At 45.4% G+C, this 22,710-nt stretch overlaps 1 pseudogene; it reads right to left on the reverse strand.

Moving 5' to 3' along the window:
* Positions 1 to 22,710, reverse strand: part of LOC109579019 (guanylate cyclase 2G-like) — a 57,966-nt pseudogene that overhangs the window by 15,755 nt on the left and 19,501 nt on the right.

Below are 22,710 nucleotides of genomic sequence, written 5' to 3' on the forward strand. Positions count from 1 at the left end.
TGAGGACACTTCGCTTTAAACAGAGGTGTTTTCAAATTTACAAACTCAGTTTTTAAGCAAATCAAACAGGTTAAAATTTCAAAGAAATCTGAATATTTTGCAGGAAATACTAGAATTCTCCTGGAAAATGGGGACTCCTGATATATATTAATCTGATTTTTTTCTAATAAAACTTTTCTTGAAATGAAGGATATCTCCCTGTGATCTTAGGAATATATATCCGTTTGGTACTAGAAACACCCTAAGTGTGCTTTATGAAATTTCCATTACCAGTAAAATTGTTCATAAAAGTTATTTTAACAAACAATAAATTGTAACTAGTATGTTCTGCCTCTGTGTCCAGCTATGTAAACCTACTTTCTTTCACTTCCTCATTAGCGTCTACAGACTTTTATTAAACATTCTGGTTTGTAGAGGAAATAATGTTTGACAACAATGTACATGTTTTTGTTATAAAAACACTGTGGGTGTGGCAAAATGAATGAATCTTAAATGTTTTACTAAGTGTAAGAATCCAGTCTGACAAGGCTACATTCTGTATGATTCTGTGTGTATGATATCCCAGAAGAGGCAAAATTATAGACAGAAAATAGATCAGAAGCTTCCAGGAATTTGGGGAGGAGGAAAAGTTAAATAGGGGAAGCCCTGGGGATTTTTTTCTGGTTGTGATCATGACATTGTGTATTCGCCAAAACCCACAGGGCTTTACAACTCGAGAATGAATCTTAAAGAATGCAAATTTAAAAACATATCAGTTGGGAGACCGGACAACTACAAGACAGAATACAGAGACCAAAGAATCTGTTTTACAAATGTGTGACATAACCTCATTGAAGGGGGAGGGAGTAAAGCACTGATGTAAGCAGCTTCTAAAATGAGTAGATAGGGACTTTCCTGGCAAGTCCAGTGGTTAAGATTCTGAGCTTCTGCTGTAGGGGACACAGGTTGAATCCATGGTTGGGGAAGTTCCACATGCCACTAGATACATTAAAAAAAGGAGAGAGAGTTCTCTTAAGGTGGTCCTTGGCGTTCACTTCCTTGCTGGTCCAATGGCTAAGAATCTGCCTTGCAATGGAGGGAATGTTGACTTGATCCAGGTCGAAAAGTAAGATCCCGCATACCACGGGGCAGTTGAGCACACAGGCTGCAAGAAAAGAACCGGCACGGCTCAGTGAAGATCCTGCACGCCGCAACTAAGACTTAATGCAGCTACATAAATAAATACTCAAAAATAAAATAAAACGAGTAGGGATGGTAAGACTAAAGTCAAAAGGAAATATCCGTAATCACTATCCTCTAGCTGGTAGAAATGCTTCTCCTGGGGATTCAGATGAAAAACTCTGATACTACTGTAAACATATACTGGGATTGAACAAGTAAGTGAACAGGTGGCAGATGGCGGGAGCCAGGATGCTCGCTATTGGAAAAGGAAGTGATGCATGAGTGATGGGGAGAGAATAAAATAAACAAACCATGCGATAATGACACTGAAGATGTCAACACGAACTCATGTTTACCTTAATGTAGACACAGATGGGGAGATAATGATATGAATGTGTGTGTCCATGTGAGTTGGTATATACACACACATTGTCTTACTCTGTCTACTAAGAGGGGCTAGAAACAACAGCATGCCCATAGCAACAAGCACACCTAGCATCCAGGTGTTCCTTTTCCAATAAAGGAGTCAGGGTTTCTTAACAAAAGCAGTTGACTCTAGTTCTGAAGCAGGGAAAATCCAAGATGAGGCTAAAGCATCTTATACCACCAGAAACTAAGGAAGCACAAAATAAAACCCCGCAACAGGTATACGTCAAAGGTATACAGAAGGCAATCGAAATGAAACGGTCAAAGATAAAACAATTTGAGCAACAAAGTAGTGTTAGATAACTCAAAATATAAAATAACTATATCATATAATAAATTATATATGCATATCATAAGTGAAATGTAATAGGTAATTGAATTAATAAATAAATGGGAGAGCATAGATGAACCTGTAGAAATAAATTCCAAATAATTTATGCAGATTGTTCTCCATTCAAAGTGGTGGAGCACACGCCCCTGTCCTCTGGAGAAACTGTCACACAGAGACTTCTTTCTTAAGAGGACAGTACAGGGAGAGAGGAAATCAAGTCTCAAATGTTAGTGTTAGTGGGTCTCAGAATCAACTGGGGAACTAATTAAAACACAGATCCTGGGCACATCCCTCTACTTTTCAATTCAAATAACCCTCCAGGTGATTCTGATGCCCGCTAAAATGTTTGCGAGTATGCATGCTCAGTCACTAAGTTGATTTCGACTCGTATCAACCCTACGGACTGTTGCCCGCCATGCTCCTCTGTCCGTGGGATTCTCCAGGCAAGAATACTGGAGTGGGTTGCATGCTGTGCCCTTCTCCAGGAGATCCTCCTGACCCAGGGATCGAACCACTGTCTCCTGTGTCTCCTGCATTGGCAGGCAGATTCTTTACCACTGAGCCACCTGGGAAGCAGTAAAAGGTTTGAGAACCATGGCTCTAATGTATGCAGGGAATTGACATTGTTTCCAGGACCAGGATTTGTTTGCAGGGATGTAGAAGTTAATGGAAGGGACTGTTAGCCCATAAACTATGGGCTCACTGTACTCTTCCTGGTTGTGGTCCTCTGTACCCATCGTCCCCTGTGACTGCCTCTCATCCAGCTTGGTGAGCAGATGCCCACAATGAGGGGGAAATGCACCCACTGTCCATAGTCTTTCCACACCCCCCTCCCCACCCAGTTGGCACAATCACATGGCAGCTGAGCTTAACAAGCATAGGTGGGCGTCCACCTGGGTTCAGTGCGGGAAGATCTGTTAGCTGCTTGGTTCCAAATTCAGATGCCCCTGGATTTGAGATCAACCTTTTGGGAGTAGTCTCATCTCTCCTACATTTTGCCACAAATTAGAAACCAGAATCTGCTTTCAAAGTGACTAGTACACTCAGAAAGGCTCCTTACTTGAAAAAGTCTCCAGGAAATGCACGACGATTTAAAGCAGCAGCTTGGGATGAGCCATTGGGGATGGACTAGAAATGGTAGGGAAGGCAGGAAACAAAAGGGGGAAGATAAGGGCCTTCAGGTGGCGCTAGTGGTAAAGAATCCACCTGTCCATGCAGGAGATGCCAGAGACACAGCTTGAATCCCAGGCTCAGGAAGATCTGGAGAAGGAAATGGCTACTCACTCCAGTATTTTTGCCTGGAGAATCTCGTGGACAGAGGAGCACGGCAGGGTATAGTCCATGGGGTTGCAAAGAGTCAGACGTGACTAAACACAGCACTGCAAGGGGAAAGAAATCAAGAGAGAAAGGTGGGCTGATTTACACACAAACACACATTTCTCACACACACACACACACACACACACACACACACATCCTCTCTCCATGACAGTGGTTCTCAACCTGAACTACATGTTAGAATCACTTGGGAAATTTTAGAGACCCAGATCAGTGACATCAGGCTCTCTGAGGCTGAGATCCAAACCTCAGACATTTTTTAAGTTCCCCAGGAAATTCCAATGTGCAGCCAAAGTGCAAAATAACAGTGCTGGGGGTTATGCCTACTGTGAATTTTCTAAACGAGTTTGATCAGGTTTTGCTTCACCTCCCGTTACTTTTCCTGTAATTCCCTCATGGACTGTGTTCAGAGACAACCTGGCTCCCCAAACCTCTCAAACCTGAATATATCCTTTGTAAGTAGAAAAGTGGACACCACTTAGCAGAAAATTTAAATATGTTTAAAATAGGTCTACCTTTTCAATTTCATGAACAGAAATCCACCCTGAAGAAATACTCACACATGTCCACAAAGATTCATGACTACTCACTGCAGGAGTTTGGAAAAGAAAAAAAAAAATAATGGCACACAATCAAAACATCTACCAATCAATAATACTGGGTTGGTCAAGAAGTTCATTCGGGCTTGTCTGTACCATCTTATCCAAATGAACTTTTTGGCCAGCCCAAGATATAACATAGGCTTACAGTGAAAACTGTTGTAGTCCTTAAGAAAGAACGAAACAAATTTGTACTTACAAATATGGCATAACAGATGTCCAGACAGAGGGCACAGCGTTTGCTAAGACTCCGGAGTGAAAGTGCATCACTGTGGAGGCACATAAAGGTGGCCAGTGTGATTAAAAGGAGCCAGGCATGGGAGGCAGAATTAGGAAGATGGAGAAGGCCAAATGGTGGTCCCCAGAGGATACGCCTGTGTCCTGATCCACAGGACCTGCAAATGTGACCTTATTTGAAGAAAAAGTGTCTTTGCAAATATAATTATCTGGGGTTGAAGCGATCATCTTGGATTATTTGAGTGGGCCCTGATCCAAGGACAGGTGTCCTCATAAGACACATACAGAAGAAATGTACACAGAAGACGTGGCAATGTGAAGATGGAAGCAGAGATTGGACCTACATGGCCACAAACCCAGGAAGGCTGGGGCAGCTACCTTGAAACTGGCAAAGACTGGGCCTCCCCCAGAGTTTCTAGAGGGCGCTCAGCCCAGCTAAACCTTGATTTTGGACTTCTAGTCTCTAGAACTGTGCAAGAATATTGTTTCAAGCTAGCCAGCTTGTAGTCACAGCCCTTGTTGTTTTAGTTGCTAAGTCATGTCTGACTCTTTGCAACCCCACAGACTATAGCCCACCAGGCTCCTCTGTCCATGGTATTTTTCAGGCAAGAATACAATACTGGAGTCAGTTGCCACTTCCTTCTGCAGGGCATCTTCCCAAACCAGGGATGAAACCTGCATCTCCTGCTTGGCAGGTAGAATCCTTACCACTGAGCCACCAAACACTAATATAAGTCACAGAGGCCCCATCAGAAGCCTTCAGTGATCTTGCAGGCTATTTATTGTAAGGATTTATCTTTCACTCCCCAAATGGGAAGTCAGGGGGAGATTCTGGGTAGAGAAGTGACACAATCTGACTCATTTTCTTACAGAATTGCTCTGGCTGCTGTTATTGAATAGAGTATGTAGTTCTGAGTTCCTTAATTTTTTTGTAACCGAACTGTAATTTGTCTTCTAATTCTTTAAGAAGGAATATGAATTTTAAAAATAAAAAAATAAGACTGGAATAGATTCTAAATTAATAAACATCTCACAAAACAAAGAATAAAAGCAAGCATTTAAAAGGTAGCTCTCTTTGCTGTGCTTAGTTTCTCAGTTGATACCAACTCTTTGCGACCCCATGGAATGGAGCCCCCCAGGCTCCTCTGTCCATGGGATTCTCCAGGCAAGAATACTGGAGTGGGTTGCCATGCGCTTCTCCAGGGAATCTTCCCAACCCAGGCATTGAACCAGGGTCTCCTGCACTGCGGCTGGATTCTTTACCAGCTGAGCAAGCAGGGAAGTAACTGACATCAACGATAGCCTGCGCTTCCTGATGTGAAGTATTCTTGCTAAAAATAACCTACATCCAGCCATTGGGAAACTGACAAATCCAGGTAGTACTACATTCTACAAGACAAGAGATCTGGACTCTGAAAATGTCAGTATCTTAAAAGACCAAAGAAGGTGAAAGGATGGAACTGTTCAAAAAGGGTCTAAAGATGTAAGATTTTTAAAATAAAGAACTGACTACACAGGAAAGAAAAAAGTCTAGATTGAATGACCAAGCCGGCCAAGGAGTCTCTCCCAGCATTACCCGCTGGGGTCAGGTTTTGATCATCAAAAGGTCCAAGGTCCTGGTGTTGGATCAGCTCTCTCATTAGGATGGCAAAGCTGTAAACATCTCCCTTCTGGGTGCCAGACCAGGGCACCTGGGGGAGACACAGTAGTTCTGGGGCTGCCCAGTAAGAACTCTGCAAAGCCAAGATTGTCAAAGGTCAGAGCTGCTGGGTGGAACAGAAAAAGTCACCCCTTCTTTTTCCAGGAAGCACAGGAGCCCTGAAGTATCCAGTCCCCGAGAAGTTGACCCTGATGGTTGGAGATATCTCTAGATTCATACACTTGGGGGCCCATGTGTGTGAATATGAAGGAACGATGATCCTGCCCTAACAAGTTAACAGCAGTTAACTCATGACTGTGCAATTACAGGCAGCTTTTCTTTTCCTTTTTCCTTTCTGTACTGCCTACATTAAAAAAAAAAAATCATGTAACAATTCATAGAACATAAAACTACTTGAAAGCGAACAACTCAGTGGCATTGAGCACCCTGGCAATGCCATACAGCTAGTACATCTAGTTCCCAAACATTTCTGACACCCCAAAGTAAAACCTTGAATCCATGAACCAGTTTCTGACCATTTCCCCTACCTCCCAACTCCTGCCAACCACCAATCTGCATTCTGTCTCTACAGATGTATCTGTGCTGGATGTTTTATAAACTTACATTTCTTTTGTGGTGGTGTTTATAGATTTTTATATCATTATAGGCTACAATCATGAAAAGAAAATATAGTGCAGGATGCAGAGAAAGAAATGGCTACTAAGAGGTTTTCAACATTTCCCCCTTTGTCTTTTCTGCAAGATACCATATGATAGACACCTCCCCACATGCACACAGCAAAGCTGCTGGCAGCCTGCTGCTTCAGAGAGAGGCGGTCAAAGCGGAGCACACTGGGCTCACTAGGGCCCAGGTCAGTGCACGGCAAGACTCAAGAGTGCTCAGTAAGCCTAGACAAGTAGGAAGAGCCGTGGAGTCTCAATTCGCACACGTGTGCAGGAGGGTTGGACTCCAGGTGGTGCCTTGTCTCGAGATGTACATCAGAATCACTCGAGAGGCTTTTAGAAAGCAACACAGATGCCCAGACCCCATGTTCATAAGTTCTGATTCAGTTGGCACTGGATGGGACCCAGCCCCTTTCGTGTCTTTTGAAGCTTCTCAAGTGATACTGAAGTGCAGAGAGGGTGGGGAACTACCAAGCTCATCAGCTGTAAGGGGCCTGGCAGGTGGTGCCATCTCCACTGAGAACACGGCATGAAGACACGAGGGGACACAGAAGACTGAAGACAAGGCCAGAGACTCCCTTCAGGTCACCCAGCTAAGTCAGGGCAAGGACTAGGCTCCTCACTCAGACACCCCACCATGGACTCAGGCCACTAGTGGGTTGTTTGGGGTTTTTTCCCCCTCTCTTTGGGTGACCGGAATAACCGCATCCATCAGCCCCAGAGGAAGGCCCAACAGCAGGGACCCGAGCGGGTGAGCATCAGAAAGCGCAGGTGGGGTGAGGAGCCCTGTACCCCTCTCCTGACAGCTAGAGGGTGCAGGATTTGCAGTGGTTACCTGATGGGTCCGTCGTTTCCTCATTGTATGTTCTGTGTGTCCGGCCATGCTCGAGTTCCCACAGGCCGAATCCCGACAGCTTCACCTGCATCCGGCGTCCACCAGGCAGTCGGAAGGCTTCAGGTTGCCATGGGACCCCAGGGGGCTCCTGTGGAGGAACAGCAGGCCCTGAAGAGTGAAAATGAGTAAATGGATTAGAGCAGGTGCCGACGGACGCTGCTGGAAGACAGAGACTGATGGACAGAAACAGACAGGCCATGGTGGGAGACATGTTCATTTCCACATTCATTTGTTCAAGAGCCCCTCACTCAGGGGGTACACTACCCCCACCTCACCCCTAAAAAATCAGGAAGCTGTGTTCCTTTACCACTCTGCTTCATTGTTTCTTGAGATGACAAAGTTGAATCACATTTTAGAAATGCAACTCGCTGAACCAGTCCCGGAGGGGCCCGGGTGGGGTTGTCTCTGGAATGTTTCGGCGAGGCTCCAACAAACAGAGGCCTGGGCTTGAAATCTGGGGAGACCTGAGTCCCATCCAGAGTCCTCTCAGACCTCACAGAGGCCTCTCCATTCTGCAGGACTCCTCCTGGACACACACGACTGTCCCTGCCCTTGCTAGTGCCAGGCACACCCCAGACGTGAGACCCTCTACATTCTGGTTGCTGCTGACCACCGCTGACACCCAGGGATATTAGCAGAATTCCTTCCATGAGGACAAAAATGACATGTTTAGGGATGCCTGATATCCTATGAAGGTAGTTCTCTCCAAGAGGTGGCTTTTGTCTGTTTTGTTTTTATTTTTCTATCTTGATGGAAATGTCCGATAAGGTGTATAAGAAATGTATTCTGTTGTTTGAGATGGAAATGTCCGATAAGGTGTATAAGAAATGTATTCTGTTGTTTGAGAACAAAAAAAACCATTAGAGTCTCACAATTTAAGTGCCAGGTTTCATATACTTTTGGCAGTTCTATTACCTACGTGTCTGAGGCCACATTTATTTTCCAATTGGAAGGCTGAGACTGGCCCACACGGCTCCTCCCTCTGAATCCCACACCTGTGTTCTCTAGCACTTGGCAGGGAAGAAAAAATTCAGCTTTTGGAGACAGACTGGTTGCAGAGCCCGATCTGCCTCTTGCCAGTTGGGCTGGTTACTTTACCTCACTAAACCTCTTTATTTTTCCTTTTGAAAATGAAGTAAATATGAATATTACAAATATTGGAGCTAAGGATAAATTAACCACAAGGTTAATTGCTAATTATGAAGAGCACTGTCTAATAGAAATATAATGTAAACAGATATATCATGTTTAATTTTTTAGTTAAGCAGGTGAAATTACTTTTACTATTTTATGTAACCCAATGTATTAAAAAAACTTATCATTTCAACATGTAATCAACATGAAAATATTATTGAGCTATTTCACATTCCTTTTTTTTAACTAAATCTTCAAAAACTGGCATGCATTTTATACTTTTAGCACATATCCATTTGAACTAGCCACACTGCTAATGTTCAGTAGTCACATGTAGCTGGTGGTATCATATTTAAACAATGCAGGCTTGTCCTATTGTTCAATTAAATAAGAAAGTGTATGGTTTTTAGTATTAGCAGTTGGATTATCTGGGGTAACAGTAAGACCATGCATGCTCAGTTACTAAGTCGTGCCTGACTCTGTGACTCCAAGCACTGTAGCCCGCCAGGCTCCTCGGTCCATGGGATTTCCCAGGCAAGAATACTGGAGTGGGTTGCCATTTCCTCCTCCAGAGTAAACCATACTCCTGCTAATACTAACAATTAACATTTGTTAGATAACTGTTTTGGAGCAGGCATGATGCTAAGCAACACGCATATCTTAGTGCTCATAACCACACTATGAGGCAGGTACTGTTGTTATCTTTATTTCATACACAGGGACACGAGTTAAGGTCATCTGGTGCATACATGGCAGAGCCAGGGTTTAAATCCCCAAGACAACTTCTATGCCAAACTGTCCTTCATCCATTTAATCAAGATATCTCTCACTGAGAAACAAAGGCTTATCCCTAACTCAAGATGAGTATTATACTCTCCAAAGATCCTTCCCAAGCTGGCCCCACTGGGCTGAACTCTCTGAGCACAGGACAATAAGACACATTCCTCTGCACCCTCCCAATTGGGTTAACCCAATTAGGTGCTTGATTAATATACATTTGCTATCTTGAAAAGTCGGTGGCATCTCAGAATCTCCCTGCTACGGGGTATAGAGGAGGTTCTGGTCAAATGGACATCGGGAGAGGAATTGTTCTTATGACTGGCATGTGACGGCCAGAAGTGCAACCTGACCCCTAGAGCTCGATCCAGCACCTGGGTTCGCAAGTCACCCATGCCAAAGCTCCAACATGATCTAGGGAATTTTCTGTTATTCTTAATCCCCTTTCAACGAATGTTTGCAGAGTAATTGGCCTCACAGGCCCTACATGAGCCTTGACATAGGGCAATGTGCATACTTCATTTCAGGAGACAGCGAGCCTTCCAAAGCAGAGTCGAGCTGTCCTTTGTTCTTCTGGCGTGGAATGGAGGACAGACTCAGTGACCCTAAAATAGCTGATGACCACTGGGGAGACTGTCCCCTTCAAAGTGTCATTCACACCCACCCCAGCATTTCTCCAGACCATCCTTTGAGTTAATTCTCGAAGACCAAACACCCACATCAAAAAGGCTAGTCATTCATATCATGGTGAGAACTTACTAGCTTTCTCTTTACATCCAATATAAATGATGCCAACTGCTTTGATTGGGATGGGAGGCAGAGCACTGGAGATGAGATGAGACTACTTCCCTGGGCTTAGCGGGAAGGTAATGGAAAGTAGGGGAGGGGAAAAAGAGAAGATCCCAGAAGAGAGGACACCACGTCAGAGCTTCCTATTTTAAAACCGTTACACCACCATCTAAATAATTTCCTGTGTACAATTCCTGATCTTTTCACTTTTTCTCAAACTTAATTTTAAGCCATTCAAAGATGAAAACAAGTCCTTGTCTTCCTAAGAACGTGCACAAATTAGATCAAACCCTTAAGAGACGCTCAATGAAGTTTTACTAAAATAGTATGAGTGGTGACTCAGAGTTGTCCACGGAAACCAGTCACAGGGAGGTTCTCTTTGTCTACCTTGCTGCTACTGCTAAGTCACTTCCGTCGTGTTCGACTCCTAGCGACCCCATGGACTGTAGCCCACCAGGCTCCTCCGTCCATGGGATTTCCAGGCAAGAGTACTGGAGTGGGGTGCCACTGCCTTTCTCTTGGTAACAATACATTGGCTTCCCACTAAGGCCTGGGAGGTCAAAGTTTAACAGGGTCATTAAGACTTAGCTCCTTAGACACAAAGAGCAATCAAATTCTTGAGGAACAAATGTCCTTCGAGGTCAATCAGGTCAACCTCATCCAAGAAACTTACATGGAGGCTGAGTAACAATAGTAATAATAATAGCTAAAATATATCTGATACTGAAGGAGGAAACAGACAGGGCTGGACTCCATCTTAGGCCAGGCTGTGAACATTAGGCTACACACATGGTCACCCTCCCAATGGACTCTGAACTTTGTGCCCGGTGTTTATAGAAATGGCATGCCAACGGAAAATCAGACCCCCAGATAAAAGAGCCTCAGGACTTGTACTTGGACTCTCCATTGCCTAAAAGAATATGCTAATTATCTCTGTAACAGAACAAAGTGGTAAATTCCATTATATTTATTGGGATATGACCACAGGCCTATTGATAAATATCCACTGTTTATCTAGTCTTGTGACACATGAATCACAGGTTAACTTTGATCGTATCTCTCTTTTACCTTGTCCAGACTAGTTTCAAGGAATTGGGGGAGGTGGGTTTCAGCAAGTACACTTAGAGTATATAAGGTTTTCACAAAAACTGGTCGGGGTCCTTGGCTAAGAGGAGACTCTGCCTTGGGCCCACTGGTGTAATAAACTGCACTCCACTATCTGCATTGTCCTTCTGAGTGAGTTTGTTTCCCGAAACGCGTGGCTACATTTGGTGCATGGGCTGGGAAACTCCTCACTTTGAGGAGACAAGTCCCATTTGGGACTACTCCGAGGCCTTGTGGCTTGAACCTTCTAGAGTGGGGAAGGCGCCTCGCCCTTCTGGAAGGATTCTGCTTCTCAACACCCGGACCTTTCACGTTAGCAGGTAGCGCATGGCAGCAGGGGAACTGAGTGCTCAGGTGAGGAGGAACCCACCCGGCAGGGTGGAAGAGGGGACCTGATCACCCGCCTAGGAGGGACTAGAAGGAGTGGGGGACCCAAGGAGCCTGGAATAGGCAGGCGGCGATTGCTTGGTACACAGGTTGACGAGCATGCTTGGGCTTAGGAAGGAAATTTGTGAAGGTCATTTAGGTGTGTCCACACCATCTCAGGGAAAATTATTACCAGCGATCACCAGGAGATTTTTAGGATAAGAAACTGGTCCTTGTATGCTCGTATTCTGCTCTCCCCCAGGAGGTGTCCCGTCTGCTGTGAAATTCTTGACCCCCTTGGAATTGTTAGGCTAGAAGGAGGGAGATACATAAGTGAATATGAATTGGCTTTTCCAGAGATGGCCTGGGACATGGGATATTTAACCCATCTGTGTTTTCATCTGCACCTGATCAAGCCCACCAAGACAGAACGGACTTTAAGGGAGAAACAGTCTTGGACCCCATGGTGTTCTGGTTCGGCTGTGCTGACCAGCAGGTGAAGACACGCCGATCCCCCTTCTCCCTCTGGGATCTGGCAGGTAAGGCTCTTCTCACCCCAGTTAGGAAGGAGGCAGAATGCCAATTTAAGTGTCATTGAGTGGAAATATCAGAAGTACATAGGGTTCTGAGAAGTTCGTAGACAGAACAAAAAGGAAAAGTAGAAGAAGGTCCGAGAAGGTAAGCAAGATGGGGGGAAGTGAATCTAAGGCAACTATATTGGAGGGCATGATTAAAAATTAAAGGAGGGATTAGGAGGAGACTATGAGGTGAAGATGAAGCCTAACAGCCTCCACATACTCTTTGAGGTCGAATGGCCCACTATGGGAGTAGGATGGCCATGAGAGTACACCATGAACTTAAAAATAGTGGAAGCAGTCTATACAGTAGTCACAGGCGAGCCTGGATCAATATCCATATATTGACTCATGGCTAGGGTTAGCTCAAGACCCTCCTACTTGGACAAGGTTCTGTATCCAGAAGGGAAAGGGAAAAATATTAGTGGCACAAAAATTGACTGATGATAAAAAAGCAAATTCTACAGGATTTGGACGGGGACGACCTGACCCCTCCCCCATACTGGATAAGGACTCGCCTGCCTCTCAGTGCTCCACCAGGACCAAAGGCCGCCTTGATGCCCAATCCAGGGCCAGGTGAAGTTCCTGAAGCAGCCACTGCTCCTTCGCCAGCTCTCCCCGAGGTCGTAGAGCCACCACCTCGGCAGGCTCCGATCCCGGTGACAGAAGCCTCTGGCCAACACTTCCAGGATCCAGCTCCAGCCAAACTGCCCAAGCTATACCCACCTCTCCTGGTGAGTACTGACATGAAGGGGAGGGAGACGTTGGAATTAAGCAGAGACTGCGCTCTGCCCGAGAACCGGAGGGAACAAAAGAGAACAGACAAGAGATTTGCAATGCTAGCTGCTGCTCTGGGAAAGTCTATCTCTGGCCCTCTGGAAAACCACATCTGCCCCAGGGACAGGACAGTCCTTCAACCATCCCAACAGAGGCCCTGGGCCCCTAAACAGCCAAACCAGTGTGCCTGGTGCTGAGCTTTTGGCCACTGGAAGGATGAATGCCCTACGGCAAGGAAGGAAGAGGAAGCTCCCGCAGTTGCGGGGCTTGCCGGCTTGGAAATTAAATAGGGCTGCTGGTAACCTTAAAAATGGGGGACCAAAACATTGACTTCATGGTAGATACAGGAGCAGAACTGTCGGTAGTAACAAAACCTGTGGCACCACTGTCCAAAAAGACTACTGCTATAACTGGGGTATCGGGAGAAGAGATGATTAAATCGTTTTGCCAGCCCAGAAAATGTCAGGTGGCAGGGCGCCAAGTGATTCATGAATTCCTCTACATTTCTGAGAGCCCAGTACCCCTGTTGGGAAGAGACTTGCTCTCCAAACTAGGAGCACAAGTGACTTTCTCCCCTGAGGAGAGGCCCACCTTCCAGATGGACACTATGACTTATTTGCTCGCTCTCTCAATTCCACCCCAAAATGAGTGGAGGTTGCATGAGCCTCCAAAGGAAGAACTGGGTGGGCTGGAAGCTCATGAGAGCAAGCTAACTCAATTATTCCCCGAGGTCTGGGCGGAAGACAACCCCCTCTCCCCCCAGGCTGGCTAAACATCAAGCCCCAAAGATAATAGAATTCAAACCAGGCACCATCCCGGTTAGAAAGCGCCAGTACCCACTACCAATAGAGGCCTGGGCCGGCATACTGCCCCACATCAATAGATTGAAACAAGTGGGCATTCTAGTAGAGTGTCAGTCGGCTTGGAATATGCCGATCCTGCCAGTCAAAAAGGAAGGAGGACAGGACTATAGGCCTGTACAAGATCTCAGGCTAGTCAGTCAGGCTACTTGACTTTACACCCCACTGTTCCAAACCCCTATACCTTACTTAGCCTCCTCCCACTGAGGACTAAAGTTTATACTCGCCTAGATCTCAAGGATGCCTTCTTCTGCTTATGCCTCGCCCCAGCATCACAGCCCATCTTTGCCTTTGAATGGGAAGATCCAGTCGGGGGCACCAAACAACAGCTCATCTGGACTCCCCCACAAGGTTTTAAGAACTCCCCAGCCATCTTTGGGGAAGCCTTGGCTTCTGACCTGAACTCATTCCATCTGGAAGAGTATGGATGTTGGCTCCTACAATATGGGGATGACCTGCTGCTGGCTGCCGAGACCAGGGAAAAATGCTAGAAAGGGACAAAAGCTCTGCTCCAGCTGCTGATGGAAGCAGGTTACCGGGTGTCGAAGAAGAAGGCACAGATCTGCAAGGAGGAGGTAAGGTATCTGGGGTTTGTTTTAAAGAAGGACGCAAGGGTCCAGACCCTAGTTGGGTCCTATATACTGAAGGCACTAGCCTGATAAAACAAGGACAACGGCTGTCAGGTTAGCCAAAGCGGAAGGGGCCATCAAGACTGAAAAGGGATGGTGGGAATTGCCAAGTAGCAAATTATTGGTACCAAAGGAGCTGGCACACAATCTGGTAAGCCAAACACACCAAGCGACCCACCTAGGCCATGCTGCCTGCTCACAGGTTAATGCTGTCTCTCGGGTATTCGGACAAAAACCTCTGGGTATTCAGCTGAAAGGCACGCTGCCCTTTGAACACCTGGGAGTGGACTTCACCGAAATGAAACCTCATCAACACTACCGTTACCTGCTGGTCACGGTATGTGCGTTCTCGGGATGGGTAGAAGCTTTTCCTACCTTGACTGAAAGAGCATCAGAAGTAGCCCGGTGCCTGCTTATGGAAATAGTTCCCAGATTCGGACTTCCTACCAGCATTGGTTCAGACAATGGCCCGGCTTTCGTAGCTGATTTAGTACAACAAGTAAGCAAAACTTTAAACATCAAATGGAAACTGCACACTGCATATAGGCCCAGAGTTGTGAGATGGTGGAATGAACCAACTGGACACTTAAAGACACTCTCCAAGTGGGTCATAGAGACTGACTGCTCCTGGGTGGACTTGCTTCCCACAGCTCTGCTCAGACTCAGGATGACCCCGCAGTCCCAAGGCTATTCTCCATACGAAATTGTGTATGGGAGGCCCCCCTCCCAAAATAAAACAGGTGTCAACAAATTTGCCTCAGGTAATGGGGGATAGGACTTCACAGCAGATGGAACTGGGTAAGGTAATAAATCAGGTAACTAAGTTTGTACAAGAATGGGTGCTGTTCCCCTTTGGGGAACAGATTCATGAGTTTATGCTTGGTGACTAAATATGGGTCAAAGATTGGAAACATGATTTGCCAGCCCCTTGGTGAAAGGGCCCTTTGCTGCTGCTGCTGCTGCTAAGTCGCTTCAGTCGTGTCCGACTCTGTGCGACCCCAGAGACGACAGCCCACCAGGCTCCGCCATCCCTGGGATTCTCCAGGCAAGAACACTGGAGTGGGTTGCCATTTCCTTCTCCAATGCACGAAAGTGAAAAGTGAAAATGAAGTCGCTCAGTCGTGTCCGACTCCTAGCAACCCCATGGACTGCAGCCTACCAGGCTCCTCGGTCCATGGGATTTTCCAGGCAAGAGTACTGGAGTGGGGTGCCATTGCCTTCTCTGGAAAGGGCCCTTATGTTATTCTAACTACCCCTACTGCAGTTAAAGTTGCAGGTATTGTCCCTTGGATCCATCATACGAGGGTGAAGAGAACATACCACGCAGACCCAAAAAACACTGAATGGACTGCACAGAGGGACCTCGCTGACCCTCGAGAGACTAAGATCATCCTTAAGAAGAAGGAAAAGAAGATCCTGGATGAGCCCCTTCAGGATGAAGCCGCACAATCAACTCCTGCTGCTTGGCCTCATCAACATGATTTTGAATTTAACTTCCATTTCAGCTCAGGACAATGTTTTAATCTCTTGGGCACATTCCTCCGCAGACTTCCAAAACACCTCCAGCTGCTGGATATGTGGGGCTATGCCTCTGTCAGTGATGGATGGACTTCCTTGGTGGGTGTCACCACTCTGCCAAGGAGATTTTAAACCACTCTGCTCTTTTCTGGGATGACAAAAAGGGACTTTCCTCTCTCTTGTCAATCATAACCTCGCCTTGCTGTCTTGGTGTAAGACCTACAGTCAATAGACTCGGGTCATGGGGTTACATTTGATATAAATGCCAATGTAACAAAAGCCTAACCTTCAACAAGCCCCGATACATCTACCTTATTTACATGCTAGGTGGACAAGATCTGTGTTTCAATGGTATGAGTATATTGCTGCCTTAGGCTTCCCTGGTGGCTCAGATGGTAAAGCATCTACCTACAATCTGGGAGACCTGGGTTCAAATCCTGGGTCAGGAAGATCTCCTGGAGATGGAAATGGTAACCCACTCTAGTATTCTTGCCTGGAAAATCCCGGGGTCGCAAAGAGTCAGAGACGACTGAGCAACTTCACTTTTCACTATAGGGACAACAGATATTATGATTAAAGTAGAGGCCTTGACTAATTTCACAAAACAGGCCCTCCTAGATAGAACAAAAGCCACCCAAGCCTTAAATGAAGAGCAAATCCAAATGAGAAAAGCAGTAATTCATAATAGAATTGCTCTGGACATACTCACAGCTGCTCAATGAGGGACCTGTGCTATGATTAAGGTTGAATGTTGTGTATACATTCTTGACTTATCTGGCAATGTATTGACTGCTTTAGATGACATGAAAAACCAAGTAAAAGCAATATCAAATGAAAATATTCCTTTCTGAACTTTGGTCCTCTCTTGGGTGAAGGGCGATTGATGGAAAACTATATTTATCATTGTTATAGTTGCCTTGATAGTTCTGCTTTGTGGACCCTGAATTTTACAATGTATTATGAACTTTGTAACCCGAAAGTTGATGTCATTCTCCCAAATTGGCGGTCAGAGAGCCAGGGTGCAATATATCCCTATGAATGATGCTCATAATATGAGTTAAGAGCATCAAGAGGGGGGAATGAAGGAGGAAACAGACAGAGCTGGACTCCATCTTAGGCCAGGCTGTGAACATTAGGCTACACGCACGGTCACCCTCCCAGTGGATTCTGAACTTTGTGTCAGGTGTCTATAGAAATGGCATACCAATGGAAAACCAGACCCCCGGATAAAAGAGCCTCAGGACTTGTACTTGGACTCTCCGTTGCCTAAAAGAATATGCTAATTATCTCTGCAACAGAACAAAGTGGTAAATTCCATGATGTTTATCGGGATATGACCACAGGCCTGTTGATAAATATCCACTGTTTATCTAGTCTTGTGACACATGAATCATGGGATAACTTTCATCGTATCTCTCTTTTACCTTGTCCAGACTAGTTTCAAGGAATCTGGGGAGATGGGTTTGAGCACATACACTTAGGGTATATAAGGTTTTCACAAAAACTGGTCGGGGTCCTTGGCTAAGAGGAGACTCTGCCTTGGGCCCACTGGTGTAATAAACTGCACTCCACTATCTGCATTGTCCTTCTGAGTGAGTTTGTTTCCCAGAATGCGTAGCTACAACAATACTTCCTCTGGCTCACTTTCTAGCACTTAGTGTTCATTAATTTACTTTATCCTTGCAACAGAATATGAGGCAAATCTATTATTATCCCTGTTTCAGATGGAGAATGAGTCAGGTGGGCCATGACACTGTGGACCAGCATTCTGAAAATGTTCTCTTCACCCTAGGCTCCATCCAGCTGCTCTTTCTAAGCTCAATGATCCGCTCCTAACATTAGAGGGGAAGTAATGTGCCACAGCCACTCAGTGAGTCACTGGCCTAAAAACCCAGAAGAGCAGAGTTTAAATTTCACCCATGTATCCCCTACAACACTCAGGCAGGGTCTTGCCTATAGGAGTCTATCAGCTGATGGATGGATGGGAATGTTGATTCATGGACAGACAGCCTTGTCCTCCTGCCATGTGTCAGGGTGAGTGACTCCCGCACCAGGACCCATTTCCAGGTCATTGGCTTGGTTCCCTCTAGTGGAAAAAGCGGATGCAGTGAGCTTAGGAAGACCAGCTGGATTTTAGCCCAGGGTGAAGAGAGCACCCTCAGAATGGGTCCCCCAAGTCATTTTCCACCTGTGAAATGAGGATGATAGTAAATCTACCTTTTTTTTAGATCTTCCTTATATTTTGTTGTGAGAACAAAGTAAGCACTAAATATATTTTAGCTATTATTACTGTTATTGCTCCTCCTCTTCTTTACATCCATCACAACCCTCTTTGCCCAAAGTAAAGATTCCCCTACTAGGTTGCTTTCTCAGATATGCATCCTAAGGCCACCTCTTAGATCAACAGCTCTATGGTGACTGTGGCAGTTATTCCCATTTTCTGGAGAAAAGAATCAAGGGTTAGGGATAAGGAAGGGTTATTAGGATCTCCCTCTCCAACTCACTTTATCATCCAGTAATCAGATTTTCTTTGGGATAAAAAAATCTACATTAAAATATAAATACTCCGTTCATATTTAGGTATCCCTTCCAACTTGAGTGTAAAATATTTTACTCTGTTGACATGTATTTGAGATCAGGGAGGGTGAAAAGGATGGAAAATCTGATGGAAGAGGTGGATTTTAGGAGTGGAATTATTTTGTTTGAAGAGATTTAAGGAGGACCAGAATTTTCAAGAAAGATTACAGTTAATCCTAGACACAGAACAACTCAAGAACACTATTTGTTCTTTACATAGGTTTATGTGATACATATGATATGTGAGTATGTCATATGCAAATGAGAGCTTGAATATCCAATCCATTTCATGGCCTGAGTTTCTCAAAACATCCTGAAAAACACAATTATTCCAAACATCACAAGTGACTCACCTGAAGCACAGGGAGCTTCATAGGGTCTGTAGATTTGATCCTAATGCTTTGGATGGTTAAGCAGAAATGATAACACCTGTGGCAGAGAACTCTAAATCTAGTAACCAGAACTCTTCCTGGGAGAAACCATAACCCAATTCAATATTGAGAAAGTTATGCAGTCTTGAGTTTTACAAATACTTCCTTGTTCCTGACATAAAGCTGATGGTCACATACCACTGGGAGGATGGGCCCAGGAACACAGTCCAGAAGTAGCTATGACACCACAGGAGACAAAACCAAACTCAGACAATTTCCACCCAGAACAGAGAAACCAGACATTTGGCAACTGCGGTGCTAATTTAATCCTCTGCAGGCATCCCAGCAAGATAATTCAGATCTTGAAATTAGACTGGAGAATTCCTCTTGGATGAAGGGGCAAAAGCATTGATAAGCTTCTTTATTCAGTGCAGTTCAGTTCAGTCACTCAGTCGTGTCCAACTCTTTGCAACCCCATGAACTGCAGCATGTCAGGCCTCCCTGTCCATCACCAACTCCCGGAGTCCACCCAAACCCACGTCCATTGAGTCAGTGATGCCATCCAACCATCTCATCCTCTGTCATCCCCTTCTCCTCCTGCCCTCAATCTTTCCCAGCATCAGTGTCTTTTCAAATGAGTCAGCTCTTCGCATTAGGTGGCCAAAGTATTAGAGCTTCAGCTTCAACATCAGTCCTTCAAATGAACACCCAGGACTGATCTGCTTTAGGATGGACTGGTTGGATCTCCTAGCAGTCCAAGGGACTCTCAAGAGTCTTCTCCAACACCACACTTCAAAAGCATCAATTCTTCGGTGCTCGACTTTCTTTACAGTCCAACTCTCATATCCATATGGAAAAACCATAGCCTTGACTAGATGGACCTTTGTGGACAAAGTAATGTCTCTGCTTTTTAATATGCTATCTAGGTTGGTCATAACTTTCCTTCCAAGGAGTAAGCGTCTTTTAATTTCATGGCTGCAGTCATCATCTGCAGTGATTTTAGAGCCCCCCACAATAAAGTCTCCCACTGTTTCCACTGTTTTCCCATCTATTTGCAATGAAGTCATAGGACCAGATGCCATGATCTTAGTTTTCTGAATGTTGAGTTTTAAGCCAGTTTTTTCACTCTCCTCTTTCACTTTCATCAAGAGGCTCTTTAGTTCTTCACTTTCTGCCATAAGGGTGCTGCTAATCAAATGTGAGGTAAGACTGATTCTTTTGCTTACCTTAAGACTTCCTTTTTTTGCAGTATTAGGTGACAATGCAGATGTTCGGTGATTCTGTGCAAACACCAAAGAAGGGAACATGCCTTAATTCACACATCTGAAAATAATGATGGAATAATAGCTTGTGAGTATAGTATGTTTCCTGCCCTAGGGATGATGGTATGTGCTTTACACACTGTCAGCTAGTTTTCACAAAGATCCTGTGAGATAAGAACTATGACTGCTCGAATTTTACAGATTAGGAAACTGATGCTCAAAAGATAAGGTAACGTGTTAAAGACCATACAACTTCTTAGTGGCAGAGCTGGGAGGTAAATCCAGGCAGTCTGCCTCCAGCAAATAAACCAGAAGGATGATTGATGTCTCCCCAGTAATGGGGATTTACTAAACCCACAGGGCTTCCCTGGTGGCTCAGACAGTAAAGAATCTACCTGCAGTGCAGGAGAACCAGGTTTGATCCCTGGGTCAGGCAGATCCCCTGAAGAAGGGAATGGCTACCCACTCCAGTATTCTTGCCTGGAAAATCCCATGGACAGAGGAGCCTGGTGGGCTATAGTCCGTGAGGTCGCAGAGTCAGACATGACTGAGCAACTAACACAACACAACATAAAACCAGGGTGTCCAGAAGTGAACCCTATAAACCTGACTCCCTGCAAGGACTGGGTTCGAGGGAGATAGACACAAAGAATGAAGAGGCAGGATTAAGCCAGGATTAAAGGCAGAAAACAGGCTAGGAGAGCTCCCAGGATTCAGGGGCTGAGTCAGGCGTAAGGGGATTGAGGTCTTTAGACCTCAGTTTGGGCTCTTGGGGTGGTGGTCTTGGGCCAAGTTAAGGAAGCAGATTCCCACCATTGCCCTTTGGGGTGAGGGCCACTCCCACCCGAGGTGGGAATTGGGAGTTGGCAGAGGAGAGGCTGAGGGCAGCAAAGCTTTGTCTCCTTCCAGGGGTGGGGGCCTCACCAGCCAGATTTCCTGCAACACAGGCAGCTTCCTGATCCAGGCTTCTGCTTGGTCACCAACATACCAGATGGCCGCATGTTTGCCCTAGAGCCAGAGATGGAGCAGAATGTTCTTAACCCAGGATTAACCAGAAAACGCTACACTCAGAAGAGCTAGGAAAGGGTGGGGGCAGTGGAGGGAGGGAAAGAAGACTGGGGAAAAACCCACCTAGGAAGCAATCACTGAGCACCTCCCAGCCCAAACCCGCCCGTGGGGTAGCACGGTGCTATGTCCAGGATCCGAGCTCACTGCTCGACACGGGAGACCTCATTTAACAGGCAGCATGGCCCTGCAAGGCAGGTATGATTCGTCCTTTTACAGACAAGATCATCGAGGTTAGGGAACTTGTTCAAGGTTACACATCTGTAGGGAGTACAACCAGAATTTGAACATCTGCATGTAACCACTCTGTCCTCATAAGTACCTGGTAAAGCCCTACTGGGGCATAAAAGAGCTCTTGACCCCGCTGGCTGTCCGTAAAGGAGTTGACATCTCCCAAAATGGTCCCACTAGACGTGGTACTGTTGTTCCCTCTGGACACAGGCATGGCCCTCTGGGGTGGCTGCAAAACAGGACACAGCTCAGTTGCTCTCAGTAGGATGACCAAGTACTAATGAGACTGTGACTTTTATAGATGAGGACGATTAGTGCCAAGGTGAGAAGCAGTTAATAAATGAGAGTCAGGACTCCAACCCTGACCTCTCTGACCTGCAGTGCAAGTGCTGAACTGCTCCACACACCACTGCTGGGTCTGTGCCAATGAGCACAGTGTCGTGGTTAAGACTCTGGGCTCAGGCTACCCCAATTCAAGTTCTGACCCTGGCACTTAAGCTGATGCATGACCTGACGCTGAAGTCATTTTCCTCAATGAGCATGTGAGGATGTGACCTCTCTGCGTCCCGCCCCCAGGGCCTCCCCAACACCTAGAGAATGTATTTTAAGATTTTTTTTTTTAATTTATAATTTTTTTTTTTTAATTTGGCTGGGCCAGGTCTTAGTTGCGTCATGCAAGATCTTTCATTGTGACATACAGGATCTAGTTCCATGACAAGATATCAAGCCCAGGTCCCCTACATTGAGAACACAAAGCCTTAATCACCGGACCACCAGGGAAGTCCCTAGAAAATATATCTTAAACAGAGTAACCCTGCTTTTCGAGAAGAGTCTTACTCAGGACCCTAATATAGAATACAATAGACCAATGCAGAGCTGTTTTGGTTGCAGAAGAGGGTGGCTCACAATTCCTCCTCACCACACCTCTACCTCATTCTACCATCCACCCAAAGCCAGACCAGTGAGCCCCAGGATCCCCAGGGACACTTGAAAAATAATTTACAAATGAATCCCAATCTCCTGATCAAGCCTCTTTGACTTGAAAGTGTTAGTCTCTCAGTCATGTTTGACTCTTTGCAACCCAATGGACTGTAGCCTGCCAGGCTCCTCTGTCCATGGAATTCTCCAGGCAAGAATACTGGAGTGGGTTGCCATTACCTTCTCCACTCTTTGACTTAGTACCTGTCAAGTCACCTTTTATTGAAAGTCATAATTCATTTATTCAATAAATAGTACATTTAAGAATACCAATAAAAGGAAACTAATTTTGCAAACTACAATTTTGAAAATAAAGCCAATATAACAGGAATAAAATATACATAACACGAGAAGAATGTCTGATTTTGACTCATTGTGCTTTCTTGAT

This window comes from Bos indicus, chromosome 26 (assembly GCF_029378745.1).
Source record: "Bos indicus isolate NIAB-ARS_2022 breed Sahiwal x Tharparkar chromosome 26, NIAB-ARS_B.indTharparkar_mat_pri_1.0, whole genome shotgun sequence".
NCBI classification, from domain to species: Eukaryota; Metazoa; Chordata; class Mammalia; order Artiodactyla; family Bovidae; genus Bos; species Bos indicus.